At 44.9% G+C, this 24,511-nt stretch overlaps 1 long non-coding RNA gene across 1 annotated transcript in view; it reads right to left on the reverse strand.

The window, feature by feature from the left end:
• Positions 1-24,261, reverse strand: part of LOC143929541 (uncharacterized) — a 186,999-nt gene extending 162,738 nt beyond the window's left edge. The window contains exon 1 of the long non-coding RNA XR_013262542.1: positions 23,947-24,261. This is a non-coding gene — a long non-coding RNA (uncharacterized LOC143929541). The remainder of the gene's footprint in view (positions 1-23,946) is intronic.
• Positions 24,262-24,511: the final 250 nt, after the last annotated feature.

Genomic DNA, 24,511 nt, shown 5'->3' on the forward strand with positions numbered 1-24,511 from the left:
CCAAGGGAAGGGCCCGCGTCATTCAGAAAGAGTAGGAGATCGTCAGCGCAGAGTGCTACCCTCTCCTCCAGCCATGCCCTTTTTAGCCCTTTTATGTGGGGCGAGACCCGCAGTGCCTCCGCCACCGGTTCCATAGCAATGGCGAATAGTGCTGGAGAGAGAGGGCAGCCCTGCCTGGTACCCCTGGACAACTGGAAGGGAGCCGAGACATCCCCCGCCAGTCTAATGGCCGCCTTTGGGGATCTGTATAGGGTTTGTAGCCACCCAATAAAAACCAACGGAAATCCCATCCTCCGCAGAATTTCCCAAAGATAAGGCCACTCGATTGAATCGAATGCCTTTTCGATATCAAAGGAGGCAACCGTTCTAGTGCCCACATTATCATGTATGGCATGCAGATTGGTGAATAGTCTGCGGAGGTTGATATCCGTCGATTTCTGGGCCATGAATCCAGTCTGGTCAGGGTCTATAATGGAGGGTAGAAAGGGGTTAAGTCTAACGGTGATCAATTTAGATAAAATTTTGAAGTCAGTGTTGAGAAGAGCAATGGGTCTATAGGAGGCGCACTGTTTGGGATCTTTATTGGGCTTAAGAATTAGAATAATATGAGCATCTGCCATGGAGGGTGGGAGTGCTCCCCCCTCCAGACACTGGGTATACAGGTCAGCCAGCAGAGGGGCCAGCAGATCCGCGTGGGATCGATAGAACTCGACAGGCAGACCGTCAGGGCCTGGGGCCCTCCCAGCCGCCAACGAGTTGTTGTATCAAAGTTTACACAAATATATCCAAGGTCTCATGAACACTAGGCCTCAAAAATGCTGCTTTAGCTCTGGTTCACCTTGACGCGGGATTGAAATCTTACGAGTTCAGCTGAACTTTCATTCCCGCATGTCAGTAATGATTTCAGAGACATCTTTGCGGTTTCCTGCACAGCTAGGGTTGCCACCTTTTCTTCAAGTCAAACCCGAACACTTTTGTGGTGCACAGCAATTTTTTTTATAAACTATACATATATTTTGCTACTAAATAACATTTCTAATCATATGAAGTTAATAGCAAGAGTCCCCCTTTACATCAGAGTCCACAGAGTTCCCCTTTTACATCTGAACTCGCAGAGTTCCTTTTCACTGTAAGGGAGGACTCTGCAGACTCTGATGTAAGGGAGACCTCTGGGGCTTCTAACATAAGGGATGCACTGGGAACCCTGATTTAAGGGTGAACACTGAGAACTCTGATGTATGAAGAGGACTCTAATGTAAGGGGAAACACTACGGCCGCTGGTGTAAAGGGGAACTCTGATGTAAGGGTGCTCTGAGAACCCTAATTTGCCTTTGTGTACTTACTCAAAGGCAAGAGAGAGAAGGGCGGAGACTTCAGTCACAGACAGGGTTGGATGGATGGTGAGCCCACTCACCCCTTAGCAGTCAGCACCAGATGGGTCTGAGGCTGCTGGACTTCAAATTGCTGGCTCACACTTTCCTTTTCTGAGGCACAGCGCCGGGGATTGGAGTGTGGACAGACACAGAGGGGTAGGGGGGGTCGAGCCCTCTCTCCTCTCCCATCTGTATGTGTTGGGGGGGGGGGGGGTGGGGTGGTTTGTTAGTGCTGGCTTTAGGGGCTGTGAAAGAGTGTAACAGACACTCTCAGCTGAGTCAACCACTGCCAGCAATTCTGCTGAAAAGCCATAGTCCAGTCTAAATAATGTGTCTGGGTTTCAGACAGTCTGAAACCTGGACACATGAACCCAAACCCGAACTGTCCAGGTGAATCCTGGACAGGTGGCAACCCTATGCACAGCTGAAATCGCCAAAAGTAGTACAGAAACTACTTTTGGGAATTAGTGTGGCGCTGAAAAAGTTGGCGTCACACAGATTCGGACAGCTCCATTGCAGGCAAGAGCTGGCGATTTGGCATGCAAACATGTCAAATCGCATCAATGTGAACCAGGGCTTAACCCCCATAAACTCATAAATCTGCATGAGAACTCAAAACCCATTCATTTCAATTGGTAGCATCTTAATCTATGTTGCAGCAAAAAAAAAAAAAAAGTTCCTGCACAACTTTTTTTTTTTCGACTTTGCTGCAACTTGGGTGCCATAGACTGCAAAGTTAAAAATCACAAAAAAAAAAAAAAAAGTGAACTGAGCAGTCCGGTTCACATCTATGTGACTGTGCATGCCGCTGGGGCATGGGCACGACAGCCCATTCATTTGTGTCTGCATTTTCTGTAGGAAAAATGTCCCTGCACCTATTTTAAAAACATGGTTGCATGGAAAATGCATTGCGTTTTTTGCACCATGCGACTTCCGTTTGCAGGTAACTGCACTTTTCAGGGTGTGTGTGTGTGTGTGTGTGTGTGTGTGTGTGTGTGTGGGGGGGGGGAATTAAAGAGTGAATGGTACCCCCCTCAAGCTTTCCTTGGAACCACATTTTGTGTGTGGCTGCGATTTGCATGCGCTCCAGCACCCACATATATGTGAACCTAGGCTTGGGCCCTTTTCATGCATCAGTAATGCTGCATCGTATTTTTGGTACTTTTTTATTTTTATTTTATTTTTTTACTTCTTTTAAGCGCAAGTCAATCATTTAAATTGGCTCCATAAGAACCGTATGTGACAAATTTCATCAATGAGCCAAGCGAGGAAAATGCACCACTGCTACCCTCATTTGGGGTGTCATTCAGAAATAATGGCACCTCCAGTAGCAGAAACACTTGTTTCTGCCCATGTGTGAACAGGGCCTTACAGCAGAACTATAGGCAAAACTTTTTCCTGGTGCCTCCATGGCAGAGAGAATCCTCTCACCATGCAGCAAGTAATCCCTCCTAGACATCTGGATGATGGTGGGCCATCTGAGGATACCACAGAAGAGCTTGGTCCTCAGACTACAGCCTTTTCCAGGCTGTAAAGCCAACTATTGGCTGGGAGAAAGCCGACACTACATCTGATTAGTCAAAAGATGTACTTCCCATTTCTAAAAAAGCTGGTTTCCTTCGTTCGGCTCGGCTTCCACTAGTGCGACTTGGGACTCCAAAGTCCCATGACAAGTCCTATCCCATGATTTCCAATGAGTACCGTTTATCTGTGCGATTTCAAGTCGCAGCGACTTCAGAGTAGTCCCTGTATTACTTTGGTCCCACTTTGATGGGACTTGAGGTCAATAGATCTCAAGAATGCACAGGCATTGTTTCAAGTCGCATCAAAGTTGTGGCAAAATTGTGCGACTTCCAGGTCGCAACAGTGGAAACATAGGCTTACTCTGATGGATGATATCAGACATTGTTGAAAAGGAAAGGAAAATTAAAAATAAAAAGGTTTTTTCCTCTCAACTGCCTAGGAAATCTTTATCCACGGTTGGAACAAGATTCTGCAATGCCAGACAATCCGTCGAAGGTAGGCATGGCAGGGGTTCGTATAACAAAGAATTTCATCTCACCAATCCATAATTCAGCCTCAATTGAGGATCTTTTAGACCAGCCTTTCTCAACCTATTCAACACAGAGGAACCCTTGAAATAGTTCTCCGGTCTTGGGGAACCCCTGCTAAAAATTAGTAATCTACAACTCATGATACATTAGTGTGATGGTCAGTGGGAAAAATGGTCCTTACACTTGTGGTCATTGGGAAGAATTAGCGCCTTAAAGATCAATGGTGTCAGCGGGAACTTATCTGAGAGGCAGAAATTGGCCAATGCTGAAGGAACCCCTAGCAACCTCTGGAGGAACCCTGGTTGAGAATCACTGCTTTAGACAGATGAATAGATCCCAACTTAAAGGAGCTTACCAAATGGCGGGTAAACGCCTGGAAGTCAGCAATTGCCTTATCCAAAGCCCTGTGGGCATGGACCAAAAACATGGAAAACGGCGATTCATCAAAATGTTCCTTTGGACAAATTATGGCTCTCAGCAGACTTTACCGGTGAGACAGCGATGGATACAATTCGTTACGTCGCAAGATCAATGTCACTACTTGTGATAGTCATATGGGTATTGTGGTCAGAGCTACGGGCAGCTGACAGCATAAATACCCTTTTTTTTCCTTTTTGATGATAAATCACTCTTTGCAGAAAGGTTGCAGAAAGCCATTTCCTGCGTCACAGGAGGAAAGTCAGACTTGATTGCCCAGAACTGCAGAATTGGATGTACCCGGGGATTCAGGGATGCTTACTTGCACGCAGCCATACTACAAGTGTTACAGAAGTCTATGATATTTTCGGTTGGCCAGGCCCAGCTACAATTCCAGAGTCTTCCCTTCTGACCCTGCACTTCCCTCAAAGCCCTCACGAGGGCTCAGATCTCTATCCAAGCTTCTTTATGAGAACTGGATCTCAGTTCGTATCAATAACCAGACGATATCCTTCTTTTATCAAAAGATCAAGCCCAGCTAGTGGAACACAGGTGAATGCTGTGGTCTGCACTATCAAGATACAGTTGGATGGTAAATCAACAAAACGAGTCGTCTTTTCTTCAGTTTAGGTGCCCTTTTCAACACTGCAAAAGGGACAGTCTTCTCAGAAAGTGTGGGCGATCATTCAGAAAGTAAGGGGAGTGAGGACATGGTCCTACATAACAGCCTTGAGCTAACTCAACCTAATAGGGAGTTTTGTCTTTTTGCAGCCAGATGGTCCCGTGGACACATGGATCAAGCACCTTTTAGCTAAAATTCCTGAAGCAATGGAGCAAACCATCTATCCCAGTCCATATGTTAAATAAGTTTAATACACCGGGATTTGATGCACTGGTGGACAAAGAGGGAGATGCCTGTTAAGCCACGTCCATTAAGGCATGTCTTCTGGACCACAGTTACCACAGACGCCAATGCAATAGGCTAGGAGGTACATTGCAACCAGATGTTGGTTCAAGAGAGATGGGCGTTCATTGCGGCAGACATCATCATCAAATACCCTGGAGATCCAGGCGGCTTATCTCGCATCGACAGCATTTGCTCTCGTAGATCAAGGAAAAATCAGTTCTGATTCAGATAGACAATAGAGCTGCAATATCATACATACATAACCAAGGCGGAACCAACAATAGTTCCTTAATAAGGGAAGTGAAACCAATCTTCATTTGGGAAGAGGGGAATCTGAAGGACCTAAGAGTAGTCTATACACAGATGCCGATCACCTATCCAAAGGATTCCTGGATCCCAACAAACGGTCCCTACAACCAAAGTTATTTAGTTGGATTGTGGACCTTTCCTGAACTGCATCCTTTTGCTACAGCAAGCAATACCAAGCTGCGGAGGTCTATTAATTTACATCTACCTCACCTTTGGGCAGAAGCAATAGATGCCCTGTCAAGTCCTTGGCCATGCAATCAAATTTAGGCCTCCTCCGGCCTCCTACCTCAAATTCTCTCCAGACTTGCAATATCAACAATAAACGGTGACAAAAGTCCTGCCATATTTGCAGGGAGAACCATGATTCCCTAGGGCAATATTTCTAATGCCACGTACACACAACTGGACTTTGACAGCAAAAGGTCAGACGGAACGAATCCGCCGGACAATTCGACTGTGTGTGGGACTTCATCGGACCTTTGCTGTCTAAAAATCAGACGGACTTTAGATTTAGAACATGTTTCTAATCTTTCCGACGGACTCAAGTCAGGTCGAAAAAATCTGTTGGTCTGTATGCTAGTCCAACGGTCGAAAACCGAGACTATGCAGCTATTGGCTACTGGCTATGAACTTCCTTATTCTAGTCCGGTCGTATGTCATCACGTTCGAATCCGTCGGACTTTGGTGTGATATTGTGTGGCCAAGTCCGTTCGTTCGGAAAAAGTCAGTCGGAACTCCGCTGAAAAGTCCGTCGGACCTAGTCTGCCGGAAAGTCCGGTCGTGTGTACACGGCATTAGTGTCCAACCTCCGGTAAATAGTCCTCCGATACCCTTTCTTCTGGCTCAAGGCATCACACCCATCAGAATCCTTACAGATTGAACCTTCACGTTAGAATGTTAAAACAGAGGCTTTAATCATTAGGATGTTCCTCCAGAGAGTTGTTTCAACTCTGCTCAAAGCACAGGAGCCTTCAATAAACAATACTTATGACAAGGTTTGGAATAAGTTTAGATCTTTCGCGAACGGCAAAACTTCAATCCTGATGTACCCTCTTCTTCCCAACTCCTTGACTTCCTGCAAGTAGACCTCGATTTAGGATTAGGAACCTAAAAAGGTACAGCTGATGGCAATCTCTGGTGTGCCAAGAGATGGGCTGAAGATCCTTCAATAATCAAATTCTTCAAGGCAGTCAAGAAGATAAGCCCACCCATTATACAACAAATCTTTTCCACTTGGGGTCTCTCCATCACTCTGAAGCCCTTATCCAAACAGCTTTTTGCCCCATCTGATTCAGCAACCCTGTGGAATCTCGCTTGGAAACTATTTTTCTTTGTGGCGATGACATCGGGATGGGGAGTATGAGAACTTCAGGCTCTGAGATCAGAAGACAGGGCAGCACAGTGGTGTAGTGGTTAGCACTCTCGCCTAGCAGTAAAAAGGGACGCTGGAAAAAGGGTCGCTGGTTCAAATCCCAACCAAGACACTACCTGCCTGGAGTTTGCATGTTCTCCCTGTGCCTGCGTGGGTTTCCTCCGGGTACTCCGGTTTCCTCCCACACTCCAAAGACATGCAGGTAGGTTAATTGGCTTCTGTCCAAAATTGGTCCTAGTATATGAATGGGGACCTTGGATTGTGGGCTCCTTGTGGGTAGGGACCAATGTGAGTGTGTAATGTACAGGGATAGGGACAATTGTCTACAATTGTTCCTATCCCTGTACATTGCACACACTCACTCAGGTTGAACTGGATGGACTGGTGTCTTTATTCAACCATACTAACTATGTAAGACAATAATTATTTTGTGGGGAAAAAAAAACAAAAAAACAGCCAGTACGCATAAGGGCCTAAAAGTAACAAAGTATGCAAAAATTTAAATAATGGTAACCATTTACTGCTCACGTTACATATACTGTATGTTCAGCATCACATTTACAGGTCTCCTGCATTTATTTCTGCAAAAAACGTGGCCGACAAGAGGAAAGGCATTTAGGAGAGATTAGCCAATGCCCTGCGTTCATGGGGCCTAAAGAAAAACGTCGGACACAAAAACTTTCATTAAAATATATATTCTTCAATAGCCACAAAGGATAAAAATACACTGTGCGGGTGCCTAATACTTCTACAAACCCAGATATTACCTAGTAAAAGTAGCAGCGATCTGTTCACTGTGCTGCACAGAGAGCAGAGCTGTGGGAGGGACCCAGCAGCTCCACCCACTACAAGCTGCCTGCAGAAAACTACAGGAGGGGGCGGAGACCAGACCAGTCATCCTGCACAAGGAGAGAGCAGAGCTGTGGGAGGGACTTGGCATTCCCCACCCACTACAGGTTGCCTGCAAAGGACTACAGGAGGGGGCGGAGGCAAGAGTAGTCACCCTGCACAAGGAGAGAAAGCAAAGCTGTGGGAGGGTCCCAGCAGCTCCACCCACTACAGGCTGCCTGCAGAAAAGGACAGGAGGGGGGGCGGAGACAAGACCAGTCTCCCTGCACAAGGAGAGAGAGCAGCAGTGAGAGGTCTCTTTATTACAGAGGGAAAGTCTCACACTGGATTACAGCACAGATCTGGAAGAAATACACAAAGCTCACCGAGAGTAGGAAGAATACACATGATGAATGGATTTGGACAATGTTTGCTGATCCCGAAGTTCAGCTGCTGTGATCAGTTTAGAGATAGCTGACCTCAGACCAGTGGTCAAGGAGGACTTTTGCTTTATTAAATGAGCCTGGCCCGGGTCCTTGCATTCTGTTTTTCTTTCCCTTTACTGGCTGTTTGATGGTCTGTACAGCATGTCATCTCCGACGCGCTCAAAGTAATTTATAACCGGCACAAAAGCTGTTTTTCATTCATTCTGACAGCAAACAACTGCTTTTCTCACTCAGCTGTACTCTCCTATACATAGAGCAGCCCGGCCAGATGGCAAGTGTAGCAGAGGAGCAATGGCTTAATCCAAGAATGTGGGGAGGGGGGGGGGGGGGCTTTCTTTTATGTGGCAGAGAGAAATATGTCCAAGTCACCCATAATAATAACGCACCGTCTCCCAGATGTCATTTTAACGGCGTCGTTTTGAAAAGGAATACGAGAATCTGATTGGTCATTATAGACAGTAAAAACACTACGGCTTTCTAATCTAACTGGAGAGTGCAAAATTTGGTGCAGGTCTGCATGGCAGAAAATCAGCTACAGCGTTACAAATGGCGCCTGCAAAGCGCCCTGAAAGAGCCGCTGCTGTGCGCTGGCAGGACGGTAGCAGCATCTTTCTGAAGGAGCGGTGTATTGAAATCAATGGGGCAGCGCGGCTATACACAGGATTAAAGTGATTGTAAACCCTTACAAACCAAACCACTTTGACCTACAGGTAAGCCTAGATTAAGGCTTACCTGTAGGTCCAAGAAATATCTCCGAAACCTACACGGTTTAGGGGATATTTGGCAAAAGACAGGCACCGCTGTCTACGGCGCGGGAGTGACGTCATTGCGGCTCCGTCGAATGACAGCGCCAGAGCAGCGAGACCCACCAAGATGATGGAGGCTCCGTACACAAGGGGACAGTGGTGACTTCGCTGGCTCCTGTGTCAGGTAAGTGACACATAATGGACTACTATGCGATGCGATGCGATGCATAGTCCATTATGCTTTACCTTTGCAGGGAATCAAAGAGGAAGTAAACCCATCAGGGTTTACTTCCTCTTTAACCCACAGTGAGTATAACAAAGCATACAAGGATGTCAACATATTACTTTATCCATAACTAGGTCTGCTGGAACTTTAACTTTCACACCTCTGGAGGAATGAGAATAGGAGGCACAGCACACAGCAGCATTGCCAGTCTTGGGGGGGGGGGGGGGGGTGGGAGAGGAATGTTTAATTAGCAGATTTAAATGCACTATCAAATTGCAGGCAAAATCCAGCCCCGCCCTGGCATCAGGCAATATGCTGGCAAAGTCTGTCAATGTATATTGAGCGAGAATTCGCATGAAGTGATGAAGCTCATTTCAAATCTAATTTACAACGACTTTGAAAAAGTATTCATACCCCTTGAAATTTCCCAAATTTTTTCATGTTACGACCAAAAACGGAAATGTATTTTATTGGGATTTTATGCACCATACTCTATTTTCGGATGACGGATTGAACAGTGCTCCATGAGATGTTCAAAGCTTGAGATTTTTATTTTTTATTTATTTTTATATAACCTAACCCTGCTTTAAACTTCTCCACATCTTTATCCCTGACCTGTCTGGTGTGTTCCTTGGCCTTCATGATGCTGTTTGTTCTCTAAGGTTCACTAACAAACCTCTGAGGGCTTCACAGAACAGCTGTATTTATACTGAGATTAAAATTACACACGAGGACTCTATTTACTAATTAGGTGACTTTTGAAGGTAATTGGCTCCACTAGATCAGGGGGGGGGGGGGTCTTCAAAATTTCTTAAGAAAGGGACAGTTTACTGTCCTTTGGATGCTAGGGGGGGGGGGGCGAACTGTGCCCAATGAGAGTAAACCATGCCCAATCTTTTATATTATTGGGAGAAATAGTTGGTGTCAGTGGAAGGAATAATGCCCCAATGTTGGCGTCAATGGCAGGAATAAATTGCCTCAAGGGCTGGATAAAGGCAAGCAAAGTGCCGCATCTGGCCCCAGGGCCACAGTTTGGAGACCACTGCACTAGAATATAGTTAGGGGTATCAGAGTAAAGGGGGCTGAATACAAATGAACCCCACACTTTTCACATATTTGTAAAAAAAATAAAAAATAAATACATTTTCCTTCCACTTTGCAATTATGTTGCCACTTTGTGTTGGTCTATCACATAAAATCCCAATAAAACACATTTACGTTTTTGGTTGTAACATGACAAAATGTGGAGAATTAAGGGGTATGAATATTTTTTCCAGGCACTGTATATTTCAGTCTGGGGACATGGCCCGGTCCAAGATGCAGGACTGACCCGGCGATTCCAGAACAGTTGCCATTAATGATGCAGTTGGAGGTTCCACTACCCAAAGTCTGGGTTTTGGACAGGGGCGGACTGACCATTAGTCCACTCGGGCACTGCCCGAGGGCCCCGGGCCACTAGGGGGCCCCATCAGGGTTGCCAGCCTCAGTAAAACCAGGGACAGTATGTAAAAATCTGTGTTTTTTTTTTAATTTTTTTATTTTTTTTTTACACATCTGTTTCTGAAATGTCCCTTACCGACATCCTTTTGGTCTAAAAATCCTGAGATTATAGCCGCCCCGCCTTTCCAGTACCTTCTCAGCCAATAGAAACATGTCTGTGTATATTGTGTGATTGTATACTGTGTGTGTGTGTGTGTCTGTGTGTGTATACTGTGTGTACATGTATGTGTATACTGTGTAATTGTATACTGTGTGTGTATACTGTGTGGCCCCATAATCTCTGATTGCATGGGGGCCCACTAATCTCCTATTGCCCGGGGGCCACCTTGAGTTGTCAGTCCGCCCCTGATTTTGGAACTTCCCCCTCTTTTCTTATCTTTGTCTGATGTATTAAAAAGTTTAATTTGTAGCACAGACAGAATCAAATTTAGGAAAAAAAAACAAGTAAATCCTGACAGTTCTGCTCTATGGTTAACTCTGTTGATGGGCCATCGGCAGAGCCGAATCTCCGGGACTTACAGGAGGCCATCTGGCATATTCAGGCATGATTAGCCATAATCAGGTAGATGATGGAGGAACAGATAATGAGCGCTTTGGAGCATCTGAAATATGAATCAACAGATGCCGGGCAACGCCAGCACGCTGAAAAATTTGTACCGCATGAGCGCAAAATTGGGGGCACAATCAGTGGGAGGCCAATGAATGAAAACATATATTTTACTGGAAAAAGTCACCAAATGTAGGCAGAGGGTGGTCTGCAGTCAATTGTATACGAGGGCTTTCCTCTGATTGTCTCCCATGGACAATGTTACAGAGAAATAAGTTACAATGTTAGTCAAGAAAATTCCATCGTCTGACAAACTCTAGCTGTTTTGGTCAGAGAAAGTCTAAGAAAAAAAAGAAAAAAAAGAAAAATATAATAAATAATAATAAAAATTATATATATATATATATATATATATATATATATATATATATATATATATATATATATATATATATATATATATATATATATATATATATATAAATAATAATATATTATATATTATTATTAATAATAATAATAAATATAAAAAATATATATATACCCATCCCCTTTTGCATTACAGTGGAAGAAAAACCTTTGAAGAAGTCCACTAAGATTTACGCCACGATCAACAAAATTGCCAAAATATTCTATATAAGTAGCTGTAAATAGCATTACATACCAAAAGCATCCAGCCCTTTATTAATTATGCTACTTCTATGTGATATGGTAGGGGTTCTCAGCTGGCCGAAGAAGGGCAACTCTACATTTAGACTTGGCTCACACCTTACAGGTTTTAACCAAGCATGGGCGCATTCCTATCCATCGCATGTAGAGCAGCCCATTTATCTCAATGGGCTGCTCTACATGCAATGCTTGGGTGAAACTTTATTGATTATGCCACTGCTAAGTCCTATGGTAGGGAATAAGAAAAGAAAAAGTACTCACATTGCCTCATCCACGAATATTAGAGAAATAATAAAAGAAAATAAAAAGAGGATTTCAAGGAAAACCTGTGGGTCGGACTTTAAAGGCACAACAAACACTGGGAGTACACAAAATTATTTAGCACTATTTGAAAAATACATAAAGTATAAAGACCAAAGACGTGAAAGAAATAAATAATAAAAAAAAAAAAATCACATATACAGATAAGAATCGATACATGATGTGAGCCCTAATGCATCTACGCGTTTCGTTCTACTCTTCTTCAGGACACATTTGGGGTTCAGTAGTTGCAGAAAATGAAAGGATCTCACTATCTTGAACGGGGTCACGTAAATGCATATTAGTCAGTCAATCAATGATCAGACAGAAAATGGTTTCCAATAAAGAAAAAAAAAAAAAGGAAGAGCTCAGGGGCAAAACAGCTCAATACAGCCGAAACACATAAAGGCCACCCGTGAGCTCATCATCACAGCCTTCTCAAAAAAGTGCTATTGAAAAGGGGATATTTAGATGGGAGATGCCATGGACTATAATGTACAGGTCAAACAAGATCCTTTAGTCACAAAGAAAGCCACAAGCAGAAGTGAGAGTTGTTCACCCTCTCCCAGGGGATTTTCGTGATACCACCATATATTTATTTGGGATGAGACGGTAGCTTGGATCTGGATCCACCATATTTGATAGACAGTCAGGCTCCTGCTTGTGGCTTTCTTTGTGACTTAAGGATCTTTTCTGATCTGTACATTATGGTCCACGGCATCTCCCATCTAATTTCCCCTGTCCAATAGCACTTATTTGAGAAGGCTGTGATGATGAGCCCACAGGTGGCCTTTACGTGTTTCGGCTGTATTGAGCTGTTTTGCCCCTGAGCTCTTCCGTCTGTTTTTCTTTATTGGAAACCATTTTCTGTCTGATCATTGATTGACTAATACGTATTTATGTGACCCGCCCACTGCAAGATAGTGAGATCCTTTCCTTTTCTGCAACTACTGAACCCCAAATGTGTCCTGAAGAAGTGTACAACGAAACGCGTAGACGCATTAGGGCTCACATCATGTGTCGATTCTTATCTGTATAATGTGATTTTTTGTATTTCTTTCAAGTCTTTGGTCTTTATACTTTATGTATTTTTCAATAAATGCTAAATAATTTTGTGTACTTTCAGTGTTTGTTGTGCCTTTAAAGTCCAACCACAGGTTTTCCTTGAAATCCTCATTTTTTCCTTTATTATTTCTCCTATGGTAGGGCTCTCAACTGGCTGAAGGACAGCTCTAAATTTAGACTTGGTTCACACCTACAGGTTCAACCAAGCGTGGGCGCATTCCCATGCATCGTGTGTAGAGCAGTCATTTCTGAGTGGGATCACGCCCACGCTTGGTTGAACCTTTATTGATTGTGCTACTGGTACGTCCTATGGTAGGATTCTCAGCTGGTTGAAGGGCAACTCTACATTTAGGCTTGGTTCACACCTAAAAATTTAACCAAGTGTGGGTGCATTCCTATGCATTGCATGTACAGCAGTCCATTCATCTCAATGGGCTGCTCTACTTGCGATGCGTGGGATCACGCCCATGCTTGGTTGCACCTTTATTGACTATTATACTGCTCGGTCCTATGGTAGAGCTCGTAGCTGGTTGAAGGTAACTCTACAATTAGGCTTGGTTCACACCTACAGGTTCAAGCAAGCATCGGTGTGTCCCTGTGCATCGTGTGTAGAGCAGCCCATTCATTTCAATGGGTTGCTCTGTGTGTGTTGCATAGGAATGCACCCACGCTTGGTTGCACCTGTAGGTGTGAACCAAGCCTAAATGTAGAGTTTACCTCCAACCAATGGTTTCTCTCTAATGGGAATGTTTAAAATTTTGATCTGATCAGTGCCTGCAGCCAGTGTATTCTGATAGCAAAGGAGTCCCTGATGTAAGAATACAAATAGCGCAGTGGGGAGGATCCACCTACCGCCATTGTGTGGATGGGGGGGGGATCCACCTACCTCAATGTGTGGATGGGGAACGGGGAAATCCACCTACCACCAATATGCGGGTGGGGGGGAAATCCACCTACCTCCAATGTGTGGATGGGGGGGCGAGGGGGAGGGGGAATCCACCTCCAATGTGTGGATGGGGGCGAGGGGGGGGGGGGGAAATCCACCTCCAATGTGTGGATGGGGGGTGAGGGGGGGGAATCCACCTCCAAAAATGTGTGGAATGGGGGGGGGGGGGGGGGGGAGGTCCACCTACAATGTGTTTATGTTCAAAAGGAAGATCTTGTTGACTGATTTATTTAGAATTAGTAAACTTAAAAAAAAAAAAAAAAAAAAAGCAATTACGTTTTTTCCCATATGCTAACTAATGTCCACATATGTAATTACTTATGCTTTTTCCAAAGCCTTGACGAAAAATATGCATTGTAACAGTTAAAATAGATTGCCTTCATTCCAAATAAATCTGATTTCACGCTAAATCAGTCAACAAGATCTTCCTTTGAGCTTAAACACAATTATTCTTCAATGAGAAGTTTGTCTTCTCCATCTTTATAAATAGAGGAAAAATGTGACCAAAAAGAAAAAAAATGCGAGCTTCATAATATTTATGGAGATAGAAACCATTAGCTTGGATTCATACTTGAACGTGAGCGTATTTACTTAACATTGTAACATTTATTTTTTGTGTTTTTTTTTTTTTTTACACATTTTAAAAAGGGCCATGCACACACAGAGGTTTGCATGCGCAAGAGAGTTCCAGTGTAAAACACCTTCTGTTTTCTCACAACTGGGGAGCCGCAGCTGACTGGTACAGCTGGAATTAAAGTGAATGACAGCACACACATGTGAAAATCTTTCAGTGGACATAAATAAATACATTTTATGTTTTTTTTTTTTTTTACATATACCTAGTGCAGACAGGTCGGATGGGAAACACATTAACCTTTCAATTTATCGTTCGTTCGGCGGAAAAAATTTCCAGACTTATCCTTTTTTTCGGCTCAAAAATGTCCAAACGATTATCGATTTTGTGCCGATTAACTGGTCCGAAAAAAAGAAAACTAATGGCCGAATTTCGAATGATTGAGTGTATAGTATGGCCAGCATTAGAACCCCTAAACATTGTATCTTTTTTTTTTTCAGAAACCATTGGGAATAAAATGGCAATTTCTGCTAATTGTTATGTCACACAGTATTTGCGCAGCGGTTTTGCAAAAGTCATTTTTTTGGGGCAAAAAATAAAAATAAAAAATACACTTTAATGAAAAAAAAAAAAAAAAAAAAAAAAAACAAACACACACACACACACACACACACACACACACACACACACACACAAAACACAAAAGTTACCCAAATTTTTTTTTATACGATATGAAAGATGATGTTATGCCAAGTAAATAGATACCCAACATGTCACGGTTTAAAATTGCGCACGCTCGTGGAATGGCGACAAACTAAAGGTACTTAAAAACCTCCATAGGCGGCACTTTAAACACCTTTAAAGATTACTTGTTTAGAGTTACAGAGCAGATCTAGCACTCGCTTGAAGGCTTGCGGCAATACCTCACATGTGTGGTTCGAACACTGTTTACATAGGAGTTTGCTTCTGCACGTGAGCACAAAGGGTTGGGGGCGCTTACATTTTTTTTATTATTATTTAACTTTTTTATTTTTACACTGTCCCTTTCATTTTTTTTTAAATCACTTTTATTCTTATTACAAGGAATGTAAACATCCCTTGTAATATAAAATAAGGAGGAACTTGACTGGCCTTCACAGAGTCCTGACTTCACACCGATAGAAGACCTTTGGGATGAATTAGAGCAGAGACTCCGAGCCAGGACTTCTCATCCAACATCAGTGCCTGACCTCACAAATGCGCTTCTGGAAGAACGGTCAAACATTCCCATAGACACACTCCTAAACCTTGTGGACGGCCTTCCCAGAAGAGTTGAAGCTGTTATAGCTGCAAAGGGTGGGCCAACTCAATATTGAACCCTACAGACTAAGACTGGGATGTCATTAAAGTTCACGTGTGTGTAAAAGGCAGGTGTCCCAATACTTTTGGTAATATAGCGTATTACTAATCAGATTTAAACTTCTAAGGAAGATTTGCAATAATTGTTGGCCATAGGCAACTTCTTAATGCTGAGATCTAAAAATGAGCCTGCGCTTTTTCCTGTTTTGAGTGGGATAAGCCTTTGACTAACTCTTGTTCTCGTATGCTGCCTGCATGAACCCCTTTGAAAAAAAAAAAAAAGGGCAAAGTATAGAAAGCCGTACATTTTTTAAATGCCATTCAGGAATGTTATATATGGAAAATATTTTTTATAATGCACTCAGACACATTTTTATATCTGCAACTCCACCATATCCAATACATCTGTGAACACCACATTGTTTTACATTTCAAAGCATGGAAAATATGAAAAAAAAAAAAAATTCCTAAGTACTGAAGCTGCAAGAAAGTGAAAGTTACTTTGTGCCTAGGGGATAAATCTTAAAATAAATCTACACAGGTAACCTCTATAAGGGAAAACAGTGTGTACTATGGAGGTAAAGACAGACAAGACACATTACGATGGTATGGTCCTTTATTATCCCCAATGGGAAACCCAACCTGAAAAATGCTGGAGTACAGGTAGGCAGGAAATAGTTGCAAAGATGCTGCAGGAGATCAGCAGCACTGAGATGTAACAAAGGATGAAAAAAGGTGAAGTCAATATTGTAAGAACCGGGCATATGCTTAGAATATATGGTGCTTTGGCAACCTAAAGAGGTAGAGAAAGCTAGACAGAGAGGGCTATGCAGAGATAGGGACAGAGCTAGGGCGGGGCAGAGACGTACAGAGGGCCGGGGCAGAGACGTACAGAGGGCCGGGGCAGAGACGTACAGAGGGCCGGGGCAGAGACGTACAGAGGGCCGGGGCAGAGACGTACAGAGGGCCGGGGCAGAGACGTACAGAGGGCCGGGGCAGAGACGTACAGAGGGGGCCGGGCAGAGACGTACAGAGGGGGCCGGGCAGAGACGTACAGAGGGGGCCGGGCAGAGACGTACAGAGGGGGCCGGGCAGAGACGTACAGAGGGGGCCGGGCAGAGACGTACAGAGGGGGCCGGGCAGAGACGTACAGAGGGGGCCGGGCAGAGACGTACAGAGGGGGCCGGGCAGAGACGTACAGAGGGGGCCGGGCAGAGACGTACAGAGGGGGCCGGGCAGAGACGTACAGAGGGGGCCGGGCAGAGACGTACAGAGGGGGCCGGGCAGAGACGTACAGAGGGGGCCGGGCAGAGACGTACAGAGGGGGCCGGGCAGAGACGTACAGAGGGGGCCGGGCAGAGACGTACAGAGGGGGCCGGGCAGAGACGTACAGAGGGGGCCGGGCAGAGACGTACAGAGGGCCGGGCAGAGACGTACAGAGGGCCGGGCAGAGACGTACAGAGGGCCGGGCAGAGACGTACAGAAGGCCGGGCAGAGACGTACAGAAGGCCGGGCAGAAACGTACAGAAGGCCGGGCAGAGACGTAGAGAGAATATATAATAATAATAATAATAATAATAATAATAATAATAAGTAGATGAAGTACGACCACCCAGGCTAGAGATACTATTTATGGAATTTACAATGCGGTCACAAATGACATAAGTAAAGTAAAAGCACAAGCGGAGGAGTCGGACTTCAGTGATGGCACATCGGACTCTCGGGTTTGTTTAATGAAGCAGCGCAAACTTCTCCCCAATGGAGCCGGTACACAACTGTCCAACAATGGAAGATTAGAGTCTTGTGTGATGATTGGTTGATATGGGATATTGAATTTTGCACATACTGTACATCTTTTTTACAACTTACGAATGTGTAGATATGAAACAAGAGTATAACAATGGGCAGCCTGTGCTTTACAAGGGGCTGTCCACATGATCCATGCAGCTGATTGCCCGGCACCCCCCCCCTCCACCTCCTCCCCAGTGCTGACACAGGTCTCTTATGTAGAACGTTACCATACAAGGGACTATAAAGCTGCACAATGCCAAAACTTCACAAACAGAGTGTGAGCCGGGCCCACCTACTGATCCAGCTGTATACACTGCAGAGATCCCCCCAGACCCTGCCCTGCACAATGTGAATGCTCCTTATTCAAACAACTCCACAGCAAGACAGCTTTGGTACACAAAGGGTTATTTTAAAGAGACACATGCACTGCTTGCAGTGTTTGTAAACCATGACAATGAACTTATCTTCCTTGCTCCCTTTTGACCTGGTTGAAAGGGAGCAAGGCTTGAAAGGCTTTTGTTGTAACTGCACCCTCTAGTGGTCATCAGTTCTAACGATTAAAATATGAGACAGCAAATAAGTGAACGTCATCTTGAAAAAAGGCTCACAGGTAAAATGATAACTAAAGAGGTCAGCAGCTCCATGGAATATGCTCCTAAAATCTAAATTTTATTGCAAGTCCATCAGAAGTATAAATAAGTTTAAATACAGAGAATGCTGATGCATTTCAGCCCTGCTGAGCCTTAGTCATAACCAATACAGAGAAGCATAACGCATTTCAGCCCTAGTGGGCCTTAGTCATAACCAATACAGAGAAGCATAACGCATTTCAGTCCTGGCGGGCCTTAGTCTTAACCAATACATAGAAGCATGACGCATTTCAGCCCTGGTGGGCCTTAGTCATAACCAATACACAGAAGCATAATGCCTTTGAGCCCTGTTGGGCCTCAGTCATAACCAATACAGAGAAGCATGACGCATTTCAGTCCTGGCGGGCCTTAGTCTTAACCAATACATAGAAGCATGACGCATTTCAGCCCTGGTGGGCCTTGGTCATAACCAATACACAGAAGCATAATGCCTTTCAGCCCTGTTGGGCCTCAGTCATAACCAATACAGAGAAGCATGACGCATTTCAGCCCTGGTGGGCCTTAGTCATAAACCAATACAGAGAAGCACAATGCCTTTTCAGCCCTGATGGGCCTTAGTCATAACCAATACAGAAAAGCATGACGCATTTCAGCCCTAGTGGGCCTCAGTCATAACCAATACAGAGAAGCATGACGCGTTTCAGCCCTGGTGGGCCTTAGTCATAAATGTTAACATACCAACTCTAATGAAAAGCTCTATAATAACAAATAGGCTAATAGTGAACCTGCTACTTTACCCTCCATGCCCAATGTTCACGTTCATTTTATAGTAAATGCAAACTCTAATAACAAAAATGCAGTATGTGCAGATAATCTTTCTTCTGCATCGAAGTAATAAGGAGAGTGGATGAGCTAGGCAACCAGCAATTTGAGAAAATATCCAGCAATCGCAGTTCCAGAATTTTCGCTCATGACAGGTTTACTTTAAATACGGCTGCTATAAGCACCCAAATTTATCTTTTTATTACCTTTATTTGATCCCTGAACAACAGCATTTAGAATGACAAATGGAGTACCGGTGGCATCATAAAATTAGGCTGTATTGCATTGCAGGATCCTGTCTAACACAGGAAGTATGCCATATATTCCATACCGAAAAAAAATAATAAAAAAAAATAAAAACCACATACACACAAACACACACACACACAAACACAAAATATACATATTTACTTATTTGAATTTAACATCATTCTGATGTTGCAGCTGTCCCCCATTGGCTCTAAGACTGAGAACTGAATTATCACATGACCGATGATCACCTGAGCTTTTTTTGGTCTTCAGTGAGCAGAAAGCAGTGACTGTCAGTCACTGCTCTCTGCTCTGCCCCTCCAGCGCTCACTGGAGTGCTGGGCTGTGCAGGGGGCGAAAGCAGCTGACATCGCGCTAAGAGGATGCCTTCCAGGCATCTGAGTGGATCCTGACATTTTTGTCAGGATCCCTGCATTGCTTGGACTGGCTCTGTGACCTTAGCCGACTGCTGGCTTTAGCCTTCTGTTGAATGAATCTGGGTCACAGGAGTGCAGAACTAAGTGCACTTAGTAACCCACGTGAGAAGTATGACCAACAGGGCAACTGCCACTACCAATCTCAGAAAGAAGGGATTTCACTGTGATTTTCTCAATCAGGTGACAGTATTCCTGAACCTTACTACTGAACCCCCAGCACTCTATGTCCCTTTAAGCCACAGTCAGTATTAAGTGCATTGAAAATCACACCCAACTTTTGCTGCATACTTTTTCTCAGCTGCGGGGGCCGTACTTATGATCCTGCACACAGGCCCACTGCTTTCAGAAAATGCCTCTGACCTGAGCTCATCATTGCGCATCCATTCCAGATGCTTGTATGTGACATCCCATACATCTCATACACCCCACACATCCCATACATCCCACACATCCCATACAAGCACATGGGCTGGATGTGAGAGGTGGATCAGCAGGGCGAGTGTGCCAGCACAGGTAGATGTGTCTCATCTCTGCATATCATAGGTGAGAAGAGGGTACAGTGGTGGAGCAGATGAGCAGGAGGGTACAGCGGTGGGGAAAATGAGCAGGAGGGGTTAAGAGGTGGGACAGAAGAGCAGGGGGGTACAGTAGTGGGGCAGATGAGCAGGAGGGGGGGTGGGGTACAGTGGTTGAAGAGATGAGAAGGGGGTTCAGCAGTGGGACAGAAGAGCAGGGAGGTTCAGTGTTGGGGCAGATAAGAAGGGGGTTTAGTGGTGGGACAGAAAAGCAGGGGGGTAGAGCAGTGGGGCAGCTGTGAAAGGAGGTGTATTGGTGGGAAAGATGAGCAGGGGGTTACAACGGTGGGACAGAAGAGCAGGGGGAACAGTTGCGAGACTGATGTGTAGGAGGTACATTGGTGGGGCAGATGAGAAAGAGGGTTACAGTGGTTGGGTAGATGAGTTCAGTGTTAGGACGAATGAGAAGGTGATTCAGCAGTGAGACATAAGGGCATGGGGATACAGCGGTGGAGCAGATGTGCAGGGAGGTACAGTGGTGGGGCAGAGGAGAAAAGGGGTACATTGATGGGGCAGATGAGCAGGAGGGTTACAGTGGTGGGGGAGATGTGCAGGAGGTATAGTAGTGGGAGGGATGAGAAGGGGTTTCAGTGGTGGGACAGACGTGAAAGGAAGTGCATTGGTGGGACAGATGAGCAGGGGGTTACAGTGGTGGGGCAGAAGAGCAGGGGGTACAGAGTTGGGGTAGATGTACAGGGGGGGGGGGGTACAGTGGCAGGAAAGAGGAGAAAGGGGTTACAGCAGTAGGGCAGAGGAGAAAGGAGATACATCAGTGGAACACATGAGCAGGGGGTTACAGTGGTGGGGCAGAAAAGCAGGGGGAACAGAGGTGGGACAGATGAGCAGGTGAATTGGGGCTGGTCAGAGTTGTGAAGGTGCAGGATGTTAAAATTCTCACTACTACTCAAGTAGTTTAAAGCATTTTCGTGATTGAGTGTGTCAAGTTGAATTTTTTTTTGTTATAAAATCGGCATGCTCGATTTCTTTGAAAACATCATTTTTCGGCACACTTTGCTCAAAAGGTTGCCTATCCCTGATCCAGACCTTACCAGACAACGTTCCAGCAATATTGCGAAACAATCGATTTCTAAATGTAACTAGGTGAAAACAGACAGACAATGTATTTACCATGAACTGTTAAAATAAATTTCATACCAGCGCACACTCATTGAAGGACAATTATCCACAGACTAAACATTTTAATTGATTCCTGAAAAAAAAAATCTCCATAAAGCCTTCAAAGCTGATTAAATACATTTCAGAGGGTTATCCTCACACTGACAAGCAATGTAAGCACTTATCATTGCATGCACAGATTTTACAACTTGTTGCAGATGCCAGTACAGGCTGATGCTGATGTCTCCAGACAAGAAGGTACAAAAGCCATCATCTCAAGGGTGCCAATAACGCTTGCCCACTGTGCCACAAACGTAATGGCCTGTATAAAGGCCACCTGTAGACACAACACTGCCATTACCAGAATTGTGGTGGACTCATCAGTTGTTCAAAGTTTTGTTTGTAAAAATCATTCCGTAAAAACACTAACATCCCATAATGAGAACATTTTAAATCAAGGGCTTGTCCCCACCATCCCCATTGGACTGCAGTTGCCAACACAGTCCCAATGCATAGAAAAGGCTTATGTCCTATTGTTTCAGTTGACACAAACACACTGGCGCCTTCACTGACCTCTAGTGTTAGGGTCCACCAATCTAAGGGGCATTCTTCCCAATGGCCACCAATCTAAGGGGCATTCTTCCCAATGTCCACCAATCTAAGGGGCATTCTTCCCAATGTCCACCAATCTAAGGGGCATTCTTCCCAATGTCCACCAATCTAAGGGGCATTCTTCCCAATGACCACCAATCTAAGGGGCATTCTTCCCAATGACCACCAATCTAAGGGGCATTCTTCCCAATGACCACCAATCTAAGGGGCATTCTTCCCAATGACCACCAATCTAAGGGGCATTCTTCCCAATGACCACCAATCTAAGGGGCATTCTTCCCAATGACCACCAATCTAAGGGGCATTCTTCCCAATGACCACCAATCTAAGGGGCATTCTTCCCAATGACCACCAATCTAAGGGGCATTCTAGAAATCTTCTATAAACGCTAACAACATCCCTTGATGAGAAAACTTCATATTGAGGGCTTGTATACACCAGTCCCATTGGACAGTGTTTGCCAACACATTCCCAATGCATAGACTTGGCAATATTGCTTCATTTTATACCAACCTGCTGGAGATTCCACTGACAATCATTGTAATGACCACAAATGTAAGGGTGTATTTCACTGACCACGAATGAAGGGGAGCACTATACTGGCCATCAATGTAAGCATTTTGCTGTCCTTTAATGCAAGGGGGCACTTTTTCACCGACAACCAATGCAAGGGGGCACTTTTTCACCGACAACCAATGCAAGGGGGCACTTTTTCACCGACAACCAATGCAAGGGGGCACTTTTTCACCGACAACCAATGCAAGTGGGCACTTTTTCACCGACAACCAATGCAAGGGGGCACTACACTGACAACCAATGCAAGGAAGCACTACACTGACAACCAATGCAAGGGGGCACTACACTGACAACCAATGCAAGGGGGCACTTTTTCACTGACAACCAATGCAAGGGGGCACTTTTTCACTGACAACCAATGTAAGGAAGCACTACACTGACAACCAATGTAAGGAAGCACTACACTGACAACCAATGTAAGGGGGCACTACACTGACAACCAATGTAAGGGGGCACTTTTTCACTGACAACCAGTGCAAGGGGGCACTTTTTCACTGACAACCAATGCAAGGGGGCACTACACTGACAACCAATGCAAGGGGCACTTTTACACTGACAACCAATGCAAGGGGGGGCGGCATTACACTGACCACCAATGCAAGGGGGGCGGCATTACACTGACCACCAATGCAAGGGGGGCATTACACTGACCACCAATGCAAGGGGGGCATTACACTGACCACCAATGCAAGGGGGGGGCATTACACTGACCACCAATGCAAGGGGGGGGCATTACACTGACCACCAATGCAAGGGGGGGGCATTACACTGACCACCAATGCAAGGGGGGGCATTACACTGACCACCAATGCAAGGGGGGCATTACACTGACCACCAATGCAAGGGGGGCATTACACTGACCACCAATGCAAGGGGGGGCATTACACTGACCACCAATGCAAGGGGGGGCATTACACTGACCACCAATGCAAGGGGGGGCATTACACTGACCACCAATGCAAGGGGGGGCATTACACTGACCACCAATGCAAGGGGGGCACTCATTTCTTATTTTTCAACTAACCTGTCATGGGCCATAGAAATAATAAGTTATTAGAAGAGATTGAATGAGACCTGAAAGTTATTTTGAGGGTTCCGCTGTGTTAAAACCTCCATGTTGGTCTAAAACAATCGACTTGAAATCCCAAGTCTCTTAAAACCTGGACAACTTAAATGTAAAAGAAAATGCTTCCTTTAGTGGGTACTTCAGATAAGCCCAGACCCACTAGGGGGTACTTGGTAAACATTGGTTGCTAAGATTACAGTTGATAAGAGGGGCTCTGAACTTTCCATGCTGCTGCAGAAACTCTTTAAAAAACAAAAACCTGCTGTTCGGAAATCTGTGATCTCTGTAGAATTTTTACATAAAAATTGTGATCCCAATGATACTACACTGAACACAAAACACATACAAGGGGGCTGCTGTGGTCTCTTTGGTGGGGTAAGCCGACAACTGGTTACATAGATGACATGACAATTACATACAAAGATATACAATTGTTCTAAAGTACAGAAATAAAGTTTTCTAAGAATAGATGGGACATGGAGAAAACTAACTGACCTCTGGATTCTGGTGTTCCCAGATTCTGCTTCTACAATCCAACTGAAGAAGTTGCAAGGCAGGAGAGGAGCTGAGAGGTGAAGTTTAGTCCAGCAGGGTGTCTGGGCTGTGATAGTCCACAGTGAGAGGTGCTGAGCTGGGTGACAACCTTCAGGGAGCTGCTGAGCTAAGAGGAAGATAATGGGGTCCTTCCTTACATAATGACACCCAACTCATTCATCGGTGTCAGTGCAGCACCCAGAGGATCAGAGAGAGGATCTCCAGACACAGAGCTCTGGATCTCCAGCACACACTGAGCTGTCTGCTTGTCTCTCTCCAGCTGGAACATTAGCAAGGGAGGAGGGGAGGGGCCACAGCACACCAGGCCACGCCCCCTGCCCTGATCACAGCCTACCCACACTCATTCATGGCACCAGAAGGACTCCCCCTTCAAGGCTGCAGTGTTTACTGCCTGGACCTCAGTGTGCTCTGATAACACATACAAAATGTAACATTGAAGCACCGAGGAGGAGAAATATTTATTCAAAACTAACAACTATTTTGATTCACAGTATCAGCTGTGATA

The sequence above is a fragment of the Lithobates pipiens genome, unplaced genomic scaffold (assembly GCF_037356315.1).
Source record: "Lithobates pipiens isolate NorthernLeopardFrog02 unplaced genomic scaffold, aLitPip1_a1.2 Scaffold_24, whole genome shotgun sequence".
NCBI classification, from domain to species: domain Eukaryota; kingdom Metazoa; phylum Chordata; class Amphibia; order Anura; family Ranidae; genus Lithobates; species Lithobates pipiens.